Source organism: Bos taurus, chromosome 3 (genome assembly GCF_002263795.3).
Source record: "Bos taurus isolate L1 Dominette 01449 registration number 42190680 breed Hereford chromosome 3, ARS-UCD2.0, whole genome shotgun sequence".
NCBI classification, from domain to species: domain Eukaryota; kingdom Metazoa; phylum Chordata; class Mammalia; order Artiodactyla; family Bovidae; genus Bos; species Bos taurus.
In genome coordinates this window covers 24770307-24790130 of record NC_037330.1, presented here as the reverse complement: position 1 = coordinate 24790130, position 19824 = coordinate 24770307, and the positions used below count along the sequence as shown (strand labels likewise).

Sequence of the window (19824 nt, the reverse complement as noted above, 5' to 3'; positions counted from 1 at the left end):
CCCTTCTCAAAACACATTTTAAAGTTGTTGTTCAGTTGCTAAGTCATGTCTGACTCTTTAGAACCCCATGGTTATGCAGCACACCAGCCTCCTCTGTCCTCCAGTATCTCTCAGAGTTTCTCAAATTCTGTCTATTGAATCAGTGATGCTATCTAACAATCTCATCCCCTGTAACCCCCTTCTCCTTTTGCCTTCAATCTTTCCCAGCATCAGGGTCTTTTCCAGTGAGGTAGCTCCTTGTATCAGGTGGCCAAAGTATTGGAGCTTCAGCAACAGTTCTTCTGATGAACATTCAGGGTTGATTTCCTATAGAATTTACTGGTTTGATCTCCTTGCTTTCCAAGCATAGGAAATAAACAGAACTCATGGCAGCTGGCATGCTGCTGCTGCTGCTACTGCTAAGTTGCTTCAGTCATGTCCAACTCTGTGCGACCCCATAGATGGCAGCCCACCAGGCTCCCCCGTCCCTGGGATTCTCCAGGCAAGAACACTGGAGTGGGTTGCCATTTCCTTCTCCAATGAATGAAAGTGAAAAGTGAAAGTGAAGTTGCTCAGTCGTGTCCCACTCTTTGCAACCCGTGGACTGCAGCCTACCAGGCTCCTCCGTCCATAACGCTTCCTAATCAGATTTGGAGGCGTAGCATAGTCCACAAGGGTGTCTGCCCCATTAGTTCTGCCTTATTTAATTTCCCCCGAAGTTTTCAAAGGTAAGAAGGACATCCTGGTGCTTTCCTTAGCTCTCTCAACAAGGTCATACTGGGAAAACTGAAGCTTTGTTCACTGTGTTATCTCTTTGTTTTGTTTTTTACTTTCCCATAACTTTCTTCTCCATCTGATGCAGGAGAGGAGTGAATGCTCCTTCATTGATCCATGCTTGTGCAAAAGCCCTGAGGTCCACTTAAAGAGATTAAGAGGCAGTAAATAAAATGAGTGGACTGGACATTAAATCACTTGGTGCCTAGCAGAAGCAGATGTACTGGAAGACTGGATAGGCTTGTATGCTTGTATCCATAAGGCTACTCAACACCTTTACCTTGTGTAAAAGACAGTTGCAATTGGAGAAGGGCTTTCCTCCAAGCAAGCTCCAGGAGATGGGGAAGGACAGGGAAGCCTGGAATGCTGCAGTCCATGGGGTCGCAAAGAGTCAGCCATGACTGAGTGACTGAACACAATTTCCTGCTCTTGCCCCCTTCTCTGCCTCCTGCTGTGTTTTCACAAATACAGTGATGTTTCTGAGAAGTGAAGCATGCTCTTCCATGCTCTGTACTTACCCAACCTTTCATAGTCTTCATCTACATTTTTTCTCATTTTTTCCCAAGCGTTTTATTTGGGAGATGTTCTTCATTTTAGTTCAACATTGACAAAATGAAGAAGGAAAAGAGCTGTAAACTTAATTTTTTGTATTTTAGTTTTAGGAGTTATCAGATCAAGCTGTTACATTGTCTCTACAGCCTCGTTTGTCATCCTAGCCTGTCTATGTGCACACCTTTGTACACAAGCAAGTTCGCTTATGTAAAAGTGTATAAATGACTCTGAGGCTTGTTTATATTGCAGATTGCCCCATTTATATTTAGGCAAGCAGACAGCATATGTGTGGTATATATTTGTAAATGGTTTGATGTACACATTTGCAGGTAGCTTATGTCGCTTGGTATGTCCTGTTAATTGGAGAATTTGTAGACTGTGGAATCTGAGTTGGAAGGGTCCACAAAGACAATCTTTTTAAAAAATGACTCATTTGATGCTTGAACCCTCTGTATGACTTTCTTATCCTAGTGTTTACCAGCCTTGACTTGAATACCTCAGTTGTCAGGAAGCTTCCTAACTTTCCAAATTGCCTATCTCATCTTCAGTTGTATTTCTTCTCTTGATCTGTGTGTTACACATGTGGATATATTTCATAGCTGCCTATATCAGAGGTGGGGTCCTGTCTATGGCATGTGTAAATGATAGCAGTCAGTGTTCTTTCTATGAGAATCTGGGCATCACAAGCAAGTTGTACCCAGACCGATCCTCTCTCCCTATGCAAAGAGCCCTCTTGGGGTCTGTATACCTAGTGTGTGAGTCTCTGATGCTGAAGACTGCTAGTCCTTACGGGTTTCTCTCAGCTTCCTGGAAGACTTTCTTAACTGCACACTCAGAGTAGCTTCCTGCTCACCTGCAGTACTCTTTCAGCAAACAGAGAGAAGTTAAGTTCTTCAAATCCCTTGGGCCTTGGGGTGAACCCACACCCACAGTTGGGATGGCTTCCATTAACTAAAATACTCACACTTGTTTTTGACAACAGTTCTCAGGTTAAATTTCACCAATTGCTATTTTGGGTAGGGAACTATGGCAGAAATGTCTCCAGATTCCAGGTGGCTGTAATGCCTCCTTAAAGCCACCTTTCAGCATGCTCCATTTGCTGTGCTTTCAAGGACTCAGCTGTGATGGTGTCTTCATAAGATTCAACCCCAAAAGGCAAGTGGGGGACCTGAGAAAGGCTTTTGAGAAGAAGCCCCTGGGGCAGGCCACTCTAGGAATCTCCCTTGCCTGAGATGACTCATTCTTTGATATTTTGAAGCAACAGCAAGGGGTGGCTTCCAAGTGTCTGTCTGTGATGATGGATGAGTTTGGCCCTGCAGTCTGGGGAACAGATAGGAGTCAGCAGAACACAGACGTTGCAAGGCAGCCAAATTAATCTTTAATGGGAATGTACAAGTTGGGCACTCATTAGAATATCTAATGGCCTAACCTCACTGCAAAGCAAGAGCCAGTCTTACAGAATAGACTCTAACCTACAACCTTCCAGGTCTTGCTAAGGTTGAGGCATCAACTGATTTATGTGTGTAAGGATTTCTTAAAAAATCTTTCTAATATGTGTGGGGAAGATTTCACAGCCAGGAAGAGAATGGTTTAAAGTGTATGTGTTTTACAGCCTTTCTAGGGGAGTTGGAACTCTGGGTAGTGGGCCCTTGAGCTTTATCTAGTCAGACTGAATCAGGTACACGTGTGTGTAAGACAATGTAAGAACTGAATCCCATGGGAGGTCTTGGGTGAGAAGGACCCTTTTCTGAAGAAATACTTCCAGAGAAACAAGTATTTCATGGCCTGGGAAATTGGACTTATTTTCTTTCTCCGTTAAGAAAGACTATATGATAACTGACCTACATTAAAGTTGCTACATGGCTGTATAGAAATGTGTAGAAAGAATTGTTGACATCAGAGACCAAATGCATTTTGGGTAGCTTTTATTCTTCTAAATTAGAGGTGGATCTCTGCATTTATATCTGCATAAATTATGCCTAGAATTATAAAACCTTCAGGGAGTTTTTCTTCTTCTTGATTGTAAGGGTGCCATGTAGAAGTAGAGAGCCTTGTGAGTCCAGGCCTTCTTTCAGTATACTTTCTGAATAAATAAGAAAGAGTAATTGAGGGGAGAGATGATTATCATAAATAGAATCAGAAAAATATATGTAACAATTAAGTGGCTTATACAAGATGCCTGACGAGTCCAACAGAAATCAGTGTTACTCATCTGATCCAGGGATACCTAAGTTTATAAAAGACATTGATCATGCATTACATCAGGACCACATAGTGGGTCTTGGAGAAGGAAATGGCAACCTACTCCCATATTCTTGCCTGAAGAATTCCATGGACAGAGAAGCCTGGTGAGCTATATATAGCCCATGGGGTTGCAAAGAGTCAGATATGACTGAGAGACTTTCACTCATGTTACATAGTGGGTCTTTTATTTCCTTTAAAAAATTTATTTATTTTAATTGGAGGCTAATTAGTTTACAATATTGTAGTGGTTTTTGCTATACATTGATATGAATCAGCCACGGGTGTACATGTGTTCCCCGTCCTGAACTTCCCTCCCACCTCCCTCCCCATCCCATCCCTCAGGGTCATCCCAGTACACCAGCCCTGAGCACCCTGTCTCATGCATCGAACCTGGACTAGCCATCTATTTCACATATGATAATATACATGTTTCAGTGCATATAGTGGGTCTTAAGTGAACATTCATAGACACACCACCCAGAGACAAGATGCAGTTTACTTAATGCCAAATGCATAATATTTACAGACAAATATGCATGTTTGGAACTTCTGTGAACCTGAGATAGGAGATAGTTTTTTAAGAAGTAAGGGTAATGATACCCTTCTTTCCAGGCCATTGGGAGGATTTCAGATCTAATTAAGTGCTTTACAAGAAAAAGCTTATTCCTATTTATGTCAAGTATAATGATGGAAAATAATACTAATGATTGTTTCTGTAGCTCATTATAATGGAGCAAAGTTTAGGTCTAAGGAGGTTTCTGAGAGAGCATCAGGGCCTGTGTGGTAATCTCAGCTTTCATTCCTTTCTGCAGAAAAATAGGAGACATAAGTGCCATCTGCCCCAAGACAGTTGGTAGGGAATTTGTTTATGGACATTAGCTATCCCTTTCTGATGTAGTCATTCCTTAGACATCCACAAATAGAGTTGAAACTAGCATTCTCTAGAAAGTGAAAGCGAAAGTTGCTCAGTTGTACCTGACTCTTTGTGACCCCATGGACTATACAGTCCATGGAATTCTCCAGACCAGAATACAAGAGTGGGTAGCCTTTCCCTTCCCCAGGGGATCTTCCTGACCCAGGGATCAAACCCAGGTCTCCTGCATTGCAGGCAGATTCTTTACCAGCTGAGCCACAAGGGAAGTACTCTGTACAAGAAAAGAAAAAAGAATTGATGGAATTAATATACAAAGACTAAATATCTATTATAAATAAATACAGGGATTTAAAAGAAAATTTTGGTCATAAATAGGAATGAAATAAAAATCTCAATAGAGAAATGACAATTAACCAAAGGAACCAAATGGAAATTTTAGAACTGTAGAAGCAATATCTACAGTGAAAATTTGCTTAATGGGCTTGTTATCACATTAGATACTATAGAAGAACATATTAGTGGATTTGAAGCAGAAACAGAGAACAGAGCCATTAGTGACTTGTGGGAAATATTAAAGTATCTTAAACATATCTGTAATTAGAGAGCTAGAAGGAAAAGAGACTGACATGGAAAAGAATATTAAAAAAGTTAATAGTAGAATTTTTTCCACATTTGTCAAAAATATAAGCTGACAGATCAAAGATGCTCTGTGGACCCCAAGCACTGTAAACAGACATACAGATAGACATGCACAACAAAATTGCTGAAAACCAATGATAAAGGGAAGATCTTAAGAGCAGAGAAAAAGACAAATATAGCAGAAGAACCAAAAGGCTTACTAATAACTTCTCATCAGAAATTATGGAAGCCAGAAGATAATGGAATGAGATCTTTAAATTGCTAGGAAAAGAGCCAACCTAGAATTTCAGTTCCAATGAAAATATTTCTCAAAATTAGAGTGAAATAAAAATAGTTTTGGTTAAACAGTGGAGGGACTTACTTTTCAGGAGACCTGCAGTATTCAAATCATTAATGGAAGCTCCTCAGAGTGAAGAAAAATGATACAACATGGAAATTCACATCTACAGAGAGTACTGAGAATGACAAGTATGTGGGTAAATAGAAAAGATATATTTTTTCATTTCCTAATTTCTCAAGAGTGTTGTCTCGTGAAATCATAACAATGTATTGTGGGATATACAACATGTTTAGAAGTAAAATATATAAGAATAGCAAAAGTAATGAGAGAAGGATAATTATTGCATACTGTTGTTAAGGACCTTACATTGTACCCGAAGTGATTTGATATTAACTACTAGGAGATTATGAAAGATTGAAAACCCTGAGAAATCACTTAAAAAAACACACAAAGCTATAGTTAACAGGACTGTAGAGAAGGTAATAAATACCAAAAAATATACAATCCATAGAATACTGAAAAGGAGAGAAAAGATGAAAAAGGAATGACTGTAATAACTAATAAATGTCATAAATAGAAAATAAAACTAAAACTAACCATATTGGTAACTGTATTTGAAAGTAAACCAAATACGTACTTTTTATAAGTGAGACACTTAAGGATGACAATTAAAAGTAATGCAGTTGAAGAAGATGTAGCATGCAATCATTACACATAAGAAATATGGTGTGGCATGGCTGGGTTTGTGTTATACAAAATGGACTTAGATAGTATTATTAGAGGAATATTTCAGGAATATTTCATAATGGTAAAAGGGTCAGTTCCATCAGGAAAAAAACAGTCCAACAAAATTAGGTATAATTCTTGGTTGATTTCAGTCTATTGCTTTGGTTTAGTATAAAGAACTATTAAGCCACAAGAAAATAGTAAATATATGATGTACAGGGAGTGCTGGATAGCACCCTAAGAGCTAAGGAAAACTTTCTAATTAAAGATAAACTTTGAGGGGGGAATCACTCCTCAAGCCTGGAGTTCAGATCTCATTGGAGAAGGTATTGTTCCAGCTCAGGGAATGGCAGAGAAATTACCTATGCTGCCCAGATTATTGTTGGAATATTTGGATAGCCAGACGTATAAACATAAACCTAGACCATTACTTTGTACCATTTATGAAATAATTAGCCCCAAAGTGAACCAGTTATCTAAATGTAATAGCTAAAACTGTAACACTAGTAGAAGAGAACATAAGAGGAAAACCTATGTGACCTTTGGTAAGGGAAAGATTTCTTAAATAGGATATAAAAGCACTAATCAAAAAGAAAAAAAAAAAAGGGTGAATTTGATTTCTTCAAAATTCAAAAGCTTTGCTCTCCAAAGATACTATGAAAAAATCAAAAGGTAAGCCACAGAGAGGAAGAAAATATTTGCAAAACAAAAAACTATAGCTTGTATCTGGAATATGTAAAGAACTCTTACACTTAATGAGACAAACCAATTAAAAAACAGGCAAGAGAGATTTGACTAGACACTTGCAGAGAAGATATATGAATGACATATAAGCACCTGTAAAGATATTTATTTCATTAACCTTAAAAGCTTCTGCACATCAAAGGAAACTATTAGCAAGGTGAAAAGACAGCCTTCAGAATGGGAGAAAATAATAGCAAATGAAGCAACCGACAAACAACTAATCTCAAAAATATACAAGCAACTCCTGCAGCTCAATTCCAGAAAAATAAATGACCCAATCAAAAAATGGGCCAAAGAACTAAATAGACATTTCTCCAAAGAAGACATACAGATGGCTAACAAACACATGAAAAGATGCTCAACATCACTCATTATCAGAGAAATGCAAATCAAAACCACTATGAGGTACCATTTCACACCAGTCAGAATGGCTGTGATCCAAAAGTCTACAAATAATAAATGCTGGAGAGGGTGTGGAGAAAAGGGAACCCTCTTACACTGTTGGTGGGAATGCAAACTAGTACAGCCACTATGGAGAACAGTGTGGAGATTCCTTACAAAACTGGAAATAGAACTGCCTTATGATCCAGCAATCCCACTGCTGGGCGTACACACTGAGGAAACCAGAAGGGAAAGAGACACGTGTACCCCAATGTTCATCGCAGCACTGTTTATAATAGCCAGGACATGGAAGCAACCTAGATGTCCATCAGCAGATGAATGGATAAGAAAGCTGTGGTACATATACACAATGGAGTATTACTCAGCCATTAAAAAGAATACATTTGAATCAGTTCTAATGAGGTGGATGAAACTGGAGCCTATTATACAGAGTGAAGTAAGCCAGAAGGAAAAACATAAATACAGTATACTAACGCATATATATGGAATTTAGAAAGAGGGTAACAATAACCCGGTGTACGAGACAGCAGAAGAGACACTGATGTATAGAACAGGCTTATGGACTCTGTGGGAGAGGGAGAGGGTGGGAAGATTTGGGAGAATGGCAATGAAACATGTAAAATATCATGTAGGAAACGAGTTGCCAGTCCAGGTTCGATGCACGATGCTGGATGCTTGGGGCTGGTGCACTAGGACCGCCCAGAGGGATGGTATGGGGAGGGAGGAGGGAGGAGGGTTCAGGATGGGGAACACAGGTATACCTGTGGCGGATTCATTTTGATATTTGGCAAAACTAATACAATTATGTGAAGTTTAAAAATAAAATAAAAAAAAATACAAATTGAAATCACTGTGACATACTACACATCCATTGTAATGAATTAGGTTTAACAAGATAGGCAGTACCAAATCTTGGAATGTTATGAGGATGTGGTAGAGCAGCCTGAACTCTTTTATGTTTTTGGAGGGATTACGGAATGGTACAGTTACTTTGGAAAACAATTGGATGGTTTCTTCAAAAGTTAAACATTCACCTACTGTATTGAACCTTCAGTTTTACCGTTAGCTGTTTGCCCAAGAGAGATTAAACATGTATGATCACACAAAGACTTATATTTATGTAGCCATTGTAGCATTATTCATAACAGTCAAAACAGAAACAACTCAAATGTCTGTTACCTAGTTAATGGATTTTCCAGGCAAGAGTACTGGAGTTGGGTGCCATTGCCTTCTCCCATCATGATCTCTAGATCATTTCATATTGCTGCGCATGGCATTATTTCATTCATTTTTTTTATGACTGAATAATATTCTATTGTGTATATGTACCCTATCTTCTTTATCCATTCACCTATCAATGGACATTTATGTTGCTTCCGTATATTGACTATTGTAATAGTGTAGCAATGAACATTTGGGTGCCTGTATTTTTTGAAATGTGCTTTTCTCTGAATATTTGGCCAGGAGTGGGATTGCTGGGTCTTATGGTAGCTCTATTTTTAATGTTTTAAAAAAACTTCTGTACCGTTCTCCATAGTGGCTGTCCCAATTTAAATTCCCACCCACAGTGTAGGAGGGTTCCATTTTCCCCACACCCTCTCCAGCATTTCTTGTGCATAGACTTTTTGACTGATGTGAGGTGCTATCTCATTGTAGGTATTTGCATTTCTCTAATAATTAGCAATGTTGGAATATATTTTCATGTGCCTGTTGATCATGGATAAAAAACTGCTTTTATGTTTAATTAAAATGGCAAGAGTGGGCATCTTTGTCTTGTTTCTTAGATGAAATGCTTTGAACTTTTCACCATTGAGTGCTGTGTTAGCTGTGGATTTCTCAAGTCTGTTTAGTTGCTCAGTCATGTCCAAGTCTTTGCAACCCCGTGGACTATAGCCATCCAGGCTCCTCTGTCCATGGGGATTCTCCGGGCAAGAATACTGGAGTCGGTTGCCATGCCCTCCTCCAGGGGATCTTCTCAAACCAGGTCTCCTGCATTGCAGGTGAATTCTTTACCGTCTGAGCTACCAGGGAAGCCTGAGAATATTGGAATGAGTAGCCTATCCCTTTTCCAGGGGATCTTCCCAACCCAGGAATTGAACTGAGTCCTCCTGCATTGCAGGCAGATTCTTTACCAGCTGAGCTACCCGGGAAGCCCAGGTTTCTCAAATATAGCCTTTATTATGTTGAGGTAGGTTCTGTTTTTGCCCAATTTCTGAAGATTTTTTAAAAATCATAAATAGGTATTGAATTTTATCAAAAGCTTTTCTTGAATCTATTGAGATGATCATATGGTTTTTATTATTTAGTTTGTTAATGTGGTATGGTAAACTGACTTGTGAATGTTAAAGAATCCTTGCATCCCTGGGATAAATCCCACTTAATCATGATGTATGATCCTTTTAATGTATTGTTGTATTCAGGTTAGTATTTTGTTCAGAATTTTTGTGACTGTTCATCAGTGATATAGGTCTGTAATTTTCTTTCTTTCTTTTTTTTTTTTTGGTGGTATCTCAGTCTGGTTTTGGTATTAGGTTGATAGTGGCCTTATAGGATGAGTTTGGGAGTATTTCTTCCTCTGCAATTTCTTGGAGTAGTTTCAGAAGGATAGCTGTTAACTCTTCTCTAAATGCTGGATACAATTCTCCTGTGAAACCATCTGGTCCTGAACTTTTGCTTATTGCACATTTTAAAATCACAGTTTCAATTTCAATACTTGTGATTGGTCTGTTCATATTTTCTATTTCTTCCTGGTTCAGTTTGGGAGATGGTAGCTTTCTAGAATTTGTCCATTTCTTCTGGGTTGTTTGTTTTATTTCCATATAGTTGCTTTTAGTAGTCTCCTGTGAGCCTTTGTATTATGTGGTCTCAGTTGTAACTTCCTTTTTCATTTCTGATTTCATTAATTTGAGTCCTCTCCCTTTTTTTCTTGATGAGTCTGTCTAAAGGTTTATCCATTTTGTTTATCTTGTCAAAGAACCCACTTTTAGTTTCACTGATTTTTTTGTTGTTGTTTTCTTCATCTTTATTTCATTTATATCTGCTCTGATCTTTATTTTCTTCTGCTAAGTTTTGGTCTTGTTTGTTCTTTCTCTAGTTGCTTTAGGTGTAAGATTAAGTTGTTTATTTGGGATTTTTCTTGTTTCCTGAGGTAAGATTTTATTGTTGTAAACTTCCCTCTTAGAACTGGCTTTACGATATCCCAAAGGTTTTGGTTTGTTGTGTTTTCATTTTTCCCTAGGTATCTTTTGATTTTCTTTGATTTCTTCAGTGATCTATTGGTTGTTTAGTAGCATATTCTTTAGGCTCCACATGTTTATAATTTTTACAGTTTTTTTCTTGTGCTGCTACTGCTAAGTCACTTCAGTCATGTCCGACTCTGTGTGACCCCATAGACGGCAGCCCACCAGGCTCCCCATCCCTGGGATTCTCCAGGCAAGAATACTGGAGTGGGTTGCCATTTCCTTCTCCAATGCATGAAAGTGAAAAGTGAAAGTGAAGTCGCTCAGTCATGTCCAACCCTCAGCGACCCCATGGACTGCAGCTCACCATCCATGGGACTTTCCAGGAATGCTGTGGTCAGAATAGAAACTTGATGTGGTTTCAGATTCCTTAAGTTTTTCTAGGCTTGCTTTATGACCCAGCATCTGATCTATCCTGGAGAATGTTCTATATATGCTGTTGAGAAGAATGTATGTTTTTCTGTTTGTTGATGGAATGACCTATAAATATCAATTAGTCCATCTAGTCTAATGTATCATTTAAAATCTTTGTTTCCTTATTGATTTTCTGTCTGGATGATCTATCTATTGACCTGTGTGAGGTGTTAAAATCCCCCACTATTACTGTGTTATCGTTTATTTCTATTTTTATGGCTATTAGCATTTGCCTTATATATTACGGTACTCCTATTTTGGTCCTACAATATTTACGTTATATTTAATGATGTTCAATTATTTTATAATTGTTATATCATCTTGAATTCATCCCTTGATCATTACGTAGTGTCCTTCTTTGTCTCTTTTAACAGTCTTTATTTTAACGTCTGTTTTGTCTGATACAAGTAGTGCTGTTCCAGCTTTCTTTTTCTTTTGATTCCCATTTGCATGGTATATCTTTTCCCATCCCTGCAGTTTTACTCTGTATGTGTCCCTATGTCTGAAGTGGGTTTCTTGTAGACAGCATATTTATGGATCTTGTTTTTGTATCCATTCATCCAGTCTGTGTCTTTTGGTTGGAGCATTTAATCCATTTAAAATTAAGGTAATTACCAATATGCATGGGATTGTTTTTGTAGATACTTTTCATTCCTTTCCTTTTTGTTCTCTTCTCTTGTGATTTGATGACTATCTTTAGTATTGTGTTTGGATTTTTATTCTTTTTTTGTGTGTGTATCAATTGTAGATTTTTGGTTTGCAGTTACCATGAGATTTTGATTTAGCAGTCTGTATATGTACAAGGTTGTTTTAAGTTGCTGGTCTCTTAATTTCAGATGCATTTCCAATATCCTCAGTTTGTAGTCTTCTGTTTTTACAGTTGTTGGTTTCCATGTCTAATTTGTATATGGATGATTTCCCACCTTTACTGTATGTTTGCCTTTACTGGTGAGCTTTCTCATTTGTAATTTTTTTATTTCTAGTTGTGGCCTTTTCTCTTCCTTCTTGAGAAATTCCTGTAAGCATTTGTTGTAAAGATGGTTTAGTGGTGCTGAATTGTATCAGTTTTTGCTTGTCTATAAAGCTTTCGATTTCTCTGTTGCTTCTGAGCCTGAGTCTTGTTGGGTAGAATGTTCTTGGTTGTAAGTTTTTCCCTTTCATCACTTTAAATATCTAATGCCACTCCCTCTGGCCTGCAGAGTTTCTGCTGAAAAATCAGCTGATAACCTGTAAGGATTCCCTTGTGTATTACTTGTTGCTGTTCCCTTGTTGCTCTTAATATTTTTTCTTTGTCTTTAACTTTTGTAAATTTTATTAATATGTGTCTCAGCATGTTCCTCCTTGGGTTTATCCTGTATGGGACTGTAAGGAAGTTTTCAGCTATTACCTCTTCAAATATTTTCTCAGGTCCTTTCTCTCTCTCTTTTCCTTCTGGGACTCCTATAATGCAAATGTAGATCCTTTTAATGTTGTCCAAGAGGTCTGTTACATTGTCCTCATTTCTTTTGTTTCCTTTATTCTGTTATTTTGCAGTGATTTCTACCATTCTGTGTCCACCATTCTGAGACTACTCACTTATCTGTTCTTCTGCCTCGTTTATTGTCATGCTGATTGCTTCCAGTGTATTTTTCATTTCAGTTATTGCCTTTTTCATCTCTGTTCTTTGAATTTTCTAGCTGTTTGTTAAACATTTCTTGTATCTCCTTGGTCTGTACCTCCATTCTTTTTCTGAGATCTTGGATCATCTTTATTGTCATTACTCTGGATTCTTTTTTAGCTATATTGCCTATCTCCACTTCACTTAGTTCTTCTTCTGGGATTTTATCCTGTTTCTTTATCTAGAATATATTCCTCTGCTGTCTTGTTTTTGTTAATTTTCTGTGTTTGAGGTCACACAGGTAGCGGAATTATGGTAGCAGATAGCAAGTTCCTCTTGCTTCTAGTGTCTGCCCCCTGGTGGGTGAGGCTGGTCTAAAAGGCTAGTGCAGGCTTCCTGTTGGGAGGGCCTGATACTTGCCATTGGTGGATGGAACTGGGTTTTGTCCCTTTGGTGGACAGGACTGTGTCAAGGTGTGTGTTTAGAGGCAGCTGTGGGCTCAGGAATACTTCAGGTAGCCTGTCTCCAGATGGGTGGATCTGTGTTCCTGCCTTATTGGTTGTTTGGCCTGAGAGATCACAGCACTGGAGCCTCTGGGCTGTTGGTTGGGACCAGGTCTTGGCTTCAAAATGTCAGCCTCCAGGATTGCTTTTGCCAATGAGTGCTCCCCAGTACATCCACCACAAGTGTTTTTGTCCCTGAAGTGATCCACAGCCACTCCCTACATCTCCAGAAGACCCTCTAAGACCTGCAGGTAGGTTTGGACAGGTTTGGCTCTTATGAAGTCACTGCTTTTACCCCGGGGTCCCTCCCAGTGTGCCTGAAACCGCTGTGTGCCCTCCAGTAGTGGTGTTTCTATTTCCCTCAGTCCTGTGAAGTTCCTGTGATCAAACCCCTTCAAAGCTAAGTGCTCTGGGGATTCCTCCTGATGCCATACCCACAAACTAGGGAGCTTGACCTGGGGTTCAGAATTCTCCTGTGGGAGAACCTCTGAGATACAATTATTTTCCAGTTTGTGGGTCTGGAATTTGATATCATGAATGTACACCTCCTAACATCTCATGGCTTCTTTGTTTTTGAAAGTAGAATATCTTTTTTTTTTTTTTATGTCAATTGTTGTTCAGTGGTTAGTTGTGAGTTTGGTGTTTTTGTGAAAAGAAGTTAGTTCAGGTCCTTGTACTCTACCATCTTGTCTGGGAACTCTCCTGTTAGGTCCACAGTCTACAGACATATGTGCACCTCCTCGTCTCAGTGGCTCCTGCTTCCCCTCTGCCTCCTGCTGCTGCCATCACTGCTGGTTGCCCCTGGAGACTGGAACAGGATGAGCTCAGGACTCCAGGGCCATGTCCACTGTGCTGTGAACTTCATTCAGTAATCCCTCTTATGTAAATGAAGACCTCAGCTTCATAGAGGTGTAGTAAGTGATGGAGTGAGGTACATTCTACTGTGGACCGAAATAATCAGAAAAATCACAGTGGATGATATAGGATTTTATGGGTACTATAAGTTATGACCAACCTAGGTAGTATATTCAAAAGCAAAGACATTACTTTGCCAACAAAGTTTTGTCTAGTCAAGGCTATGGTTTTTCCTGTGGTCATGTATGGATGTGAGAGTTGGACTGTGAAGAGTGCCGAAGAATTGATGCTTTTGAACTGTGGTGTTGGAGAAGACTCTTGAGAGTCCCTTGGACTGCAAAGAGATCCAACCAGTCCATTCTGAAGGAGATCGGCCCTGGGATTTCTTTGGAAGGAATGATGCTGGGGCTGAAACTCCAGTACTTTGGCCACCTGATTCGAAGAGTTGACTCATTGGAAAAGAGTCTGATGCTGGGAGGGATTGGGGCAGGAGGAGAAGGGGACGACAGAGGATGAGATAGCTGGATGGCATCATTGACTCGATGGACATGAGTCTGGGTGAACTCCGGGAGTTGGTGATGGACAGGGAAGCCTGGCGTACTGTGATTCATGGGGTTGCAAAGAGTCAGACATGACTGAGTGAGTGATCTGATCTGATCTGATGAAGCATGAAGGAGGATTTCCAGTATATGGAGAGAATAAAGAGGAATATTAGAGACTGAAGACACAGTATAAGCAAGGATGAAGTAAATCTGAGGAAGCAATAATCTAGACTAGCTTGAGTTGAGTTTTTCAGTTTAAAGATAACATATGAAAAATAAATATAGTTTAATTTGTAGTAAGACTTAAATACCAAGCTCAAGGGGTTTAGAGTTTGTCTTATAGGAAGCAGAGTGACATTGAATCTCAATAATTTAAAATTGGAATAACCTGAAATATTATGTTGTTGTTCTTCCTCTTCTTTATTACCATTTCTAGCTTAATTCCATAGAGCAAGGAGGTTAACTTCTGGCCCAATTGACCAGAACAAAGGTTCTTAACTCTTGGTCAAATTTTGACTATCAGGGTTTAATGTCTCATGGTATCTGTTTCATGATTTGGAAACCGTGTTCAAGCTATTATCAGAGAATTAATGATGCATTGAGCCAAGCCCCTTAGATTGAAAATATCTAGTTTGAGGCTTTTGCCTTTAGTAAAACTTACAATAGTAATGGAATAGGTTTGAAAGGAAGATGAGAAAAGAAAAAGTAGGCAAAGGTACAATGGAGACGTGTCAAGAACTACTTGGAGGTCCTCCTGCAGTAAGGAAACCAACTGGCTGTGGACCTCTTCTAGGTAAAATGTACACTATGTGGTTAAACATACTATGTCAAAGTATTTTTTGGAAAGCACACCCAAAATAAAAATTATATGAAGAAGAGATGGCAGGCTATTATGAGCTGAATTTGTGTCCCTCCCCATTTTACCCAATTCATATGTTGAAACCCTAACCCCAGCACCTCAGAATGTAACCAGATACAGAATTAAGGTCTTTAAAGGGTAATAATTAAGTTAAAAATGAGGCCATTGGGGTGGGCTCTACTCCAGGTATACTGGTGTCCTTATGAAAAGAGATTAGAACACGTAAATGTCAAGGATGCATATACACAGAAGAAAGGCCATGTGAGGGGCTGTCTGCAAGTGAAGTGAGAAGGTGACCGTATGCAAGTTGAGGAGACAGTCCTCAGAAGAAACCAAACCTGCTGACACCTGATTTTAGACTTGAGAACTGTGCAAAAATAAGTCTGTGATATTTTGTTATAGCAGCCCTAACAAACTAATACACCAGCCTTGGTACCCTAGCACCAATGATGAAGCTATCTCTAATTCAAGTGCATAACTTAAGCCAAAGCATTTTCTGGCACAGGATAGCAAAAAAGTAAAATGATGCTATAAGAGGAGAGTAAGGAAAGAAGAAAATAGAAATCCTCAATGAAAAATATGAGTTTTTGTGGCCAGGTAGCTCCTATTGGAAAAATTCTCTCAGAGATAGTACATATAAGCTCTGGAAAAAAAAAATAATTGTAAAATCTATCTAAACGCTCTAAAGATGGACCAAAAACAGACAGACTCTACAGAGGATACGATGCTTGGAAGAAAGAGATGGTGCTAAGTGAGTTTCATATTTTTATGACTTTTGCAAAGACAGGCCCCAAGCAGCACTGTGCAGGACATCTAGAACTCTGATGGAAAAAATCTACAATTTTATTGGCTTGAATAACTAACCAGAGTACAGAATTTGAAATAATCACAGTAATTGGAAAGTGAGGGCAGACATTCTGAAAAAGAGAAATCCAAAAATAGAGTATTGCTAAAGCTATGGATAATTTCTAGCTTAATCTCTGGTGGCTCCTCCTTGAGATACACATTTGAGGGTAGATTTGAAGCAGCCAGTGAAAGGAAAAAGAGCTGAGTTGAGATTATTTGAGGTACCATTTACCACAGAGTTTCCAGTAGAAGTCCAGTCGAGAAATGTCTGCTAAAACACACAAATCCAAAGTCAGGGTCTTCAGAGGAATATGAAAGAATCTAATGTCTACAACATATTTTCAGTGTCCATGATATAAGGTAAAATTGATAAACAAAGAAGAAACAGGAAAACCTGACCAATTCTCGAGGAGAAAAGCAATTAGGGGAGACCAATTCTGATAGGACCCAGATGTCAGAATTAATAGACAGTTTTATAGCAATGATTATAACTCTACTTAAAAAAGTAAATGAAAATCTTCTCATAGTGAATGCAATGATAGAAAATCCTTAGCAGAGGAACAAAAGGGGAACTAAATAGAACTGAAAAAGGCAGTACTTGAAATATTAAAAATTCTCTAGATGGGTTTTAATGGAGCTGATACAAGAGTCAGTGAACTTGAAGATGAAGTATCCAGTTGAAGAACATAGAGAAGTTTTTTTGGAAGGGAGAGGGATGAAGAGATCTGCGGGGGCCTGTGGAATAATATTTGGAAGTAAAACATACATGTACCTGGAATCTAGGTGGATAGCAGAGAGACAGGGGTGCAGAAAGCCATAGTTGAAGAAATAGAAACATGAGTTCAATTAGTGATTCATGTGTTACTTGTTATTAGTGGCATTCTTGGGATGGGGCATGGAGAACAGTCCACCCTGGGTACATTGTTCTAAAGACAATTTGTAACTGAAATAAACTCATTCAAAGTTTATCTGCTTTATATTATCACCATGTGCTAGCAATTTTAAAGAACATCCATGGTAAATATTTCTCCCAGAATTCCTTGTTTGTCCAGCTAGATAACTGCCATGGTTAATGTTGATTTTTCAATAATTTATATTTTAGCTTTTAATTAGCACATTTTAAACTTAATTTTTAATAAATACTATATTCCATAAAGAAGTTAATATTGAGTACTTCCAGTTGTATGCTTAAGCTTGAACACAGTCAGACTCAGGTATATGTATTCATTCCAAGCATAACTTAATAAAATTTGAATAATTTGAGTGTGTACTCTGTGTACTATTTCACCTGCAATCCTTGTAGAACAATACATTCCTGCATTTAAACTGTATTTGAAATAAGCAATAATAGCATTGTAATTGTAAAAATGAAGAAACAGTATAGTTACTTCAATTTTGTTATTCTGTAATACTACATGGAGTTGTTATTTGTTTAAAATTTAAACAGTGGAACAGAGTGAAAACTGAGGTGAGATATTTTTCTTTCCAAAGTACAAATTTTAGTTAATATGTTAAATTTTTAATGATCCTGGAAAATATTTTAAAAATTGAAATATATTCCACTTTAACTTTTTGTTTTTAAGCTAAAGAACAAATCAAGAAAATATTGTTCTAGTGGTACAATTTAGTCATTGTATAAATTGACCCTTCCTCTGATATTTTGGTCATATTAAATTTCACTAACTAATTATTAGACAGTTATTTCCATAAAGTATTTTGCATAAGATTCTGATAAAAGACATCAAAATTAAAACTACTAGGTTGATATAAAAGTTACTGAATTCTACACTTTTGTCCTACAGGAATTTGAAGTACCTTTCAGTCATTTGGAAAATTGTTCTAAAATTAGAAACTGCTTAATAATTTTTTGTGAATTTCATAAAGTAATTTGAAGTCAAAACCAATGCCAACATGAAAGGGTAACAACTCAGTGGAGCTCAAGAAGCAAAAGAGGCAATTTCAGCAGTGTCTGGATCTGTTTTGAAATGTGTAATGCCTTCAACATTGCCCAGACTTTATAAAAATTGTGAGGAGTGCAAGTTGGCACATCCAAAGCATGCATACGAGAAACAACACAAGATTCAGATGACAAAGGGATGAAAGACAATAATGAATCATTTACTATAAGCACTGACAATGCGGAAGAGAAAGGAAATGTTAGTAAGCGTCAACACTGACAGCATTTTTTTTTTTTAATGGAGAAGAAAATTATACTAGTAAAGCCAAGACTTTGATGAAGAAGAGACAGTGAATGATATTTTAATCTATTTTGATATTTCTGCTTGGTCAATACTATTTCCAGATGAAGAGAGTTAATCCAGTTAAGAAAGGAAGTGAATCTTTTTAGAATAAATATGAACCTTTCTCTACAGTTCAAAGAAGAGGAGAAAAGAGCAAAGGAAGCAGTCAATACTTGACAACTTCATGATTTTATAAATCCTTACCAAACACTGAAAAAAAAAAAAAAAAGATGCCAGTGTTCTCCAATTGAAATAATTGTTTTTGTCTGTAGACTTTGGATGTTGGGACAAAAAAATGAACATCCAATCTTGTAACTGACTTTAAACCTGGTAGAAATTAAAATCTGAGGTCTGGGAGATATCTGAACAATACCTCTCCTGCTGTTTTTAACCATTATTAATTTTATTTAATGACTATTACTGAAAAGTTTGTCATGTCAAAGAGGGGATATCAAAAAAAGGATTCACTAAAGGTATCAAATTGATGACTATGTCATTGTTCATTAATAATATCAATAATTCTTCTAAAGCAATCATTTTGATGATAGATATGAGTGGAGACCAGCCCTGGGATTTCTTTGGAAGGAATGATGCTAAAGCTGAAACTCCAATACTTTGGCCACCTCATGCGAAGAGTTGACTCCTTGGAAAAGACTCTGATGCTGGGAGGGACTGGGGGCAGGAGGAGAAGGGGACAACAGAGGATGAGATGGCTGGATGGCATCACTGACTCGATGGACATGAGTCTGAGTGAACTCCGGGAGTTGGTGATGGACAGGGAGGCCTGGTGTGCTGTGATTCATGGGGTCGCAAAGAGTCGGACACGACTGAGCGACTGGACTGAACTGAACTGAACTGATGAGTGACTTGTTGAAGTCATACTTTTGATGACTCTCTTAGATTTCAAAAAATCCACAGATGAGCAACAATTAGTATGTTGTTGCTGTTTAGTCACTAAATTATATACAACTCTCTGTGACCCCATGTACTGTAGCCCACCAGGCTCCTCTGTCCATGGGATTTGCCAGGCAAGAATACTGAAGTGGATTGCCTTTTCCTTCTCCAGGGGATCTTCCCAACCCAGGGGTCAAACCCACATCTCCAGCTTCTCAGGCAGATTCTTTACCACTGAGCCACCAGGGAAACCCAACAAATAATATACAAATATAAAAAATTACTTATCCTTTGTATTAGAGAAGTGTAAATTAAAGCAACCTAATGGTGTCATCTTACATATATGAAATCAGATTTTCAGATTATTGTTATAATACTTAGCACAAGTAAGACTAGCACATCTATATAGTGCTGATAGCAGTGAAACTTTGGACACCAACATGAAAACAAATAGAAAAAAAAAACTAGTGAAATGTCCACATATTAGGCCCAGGAATCTGAAATCTTATACACCTTGGAGAATATACACACACACACACATGAATATATATGTAAAACATTGCTTGTATAAATTTCTGTATAAAATATACAGATATGCCATAGTTTATTCTACTTACCTAT

General features: G+C 38.1%; 1 long non-coding RNA gene across 1 annotated transcript in view; it reads left to right on the top strand.

Annotated features, from left to right (window-relative positions):
• LOC132344987 (uncharacterized) overlaps positions 1-19338 on the top strand; it is a 30571-nt gene extending 11233 nt beyond the window's left edge. The window contains exon 4 of the long non-coding RNA XR_009494086.1: positions 17872-19338. This is a non-coding gene — a long non-coding RNA (uncharacterized lncRNA). The remainder of the gene's footprint in view (positions 1-17871) is intronic.
• The last annotated feature ends 486 nt before the right edge of the window (positions 19339-19824 follow it).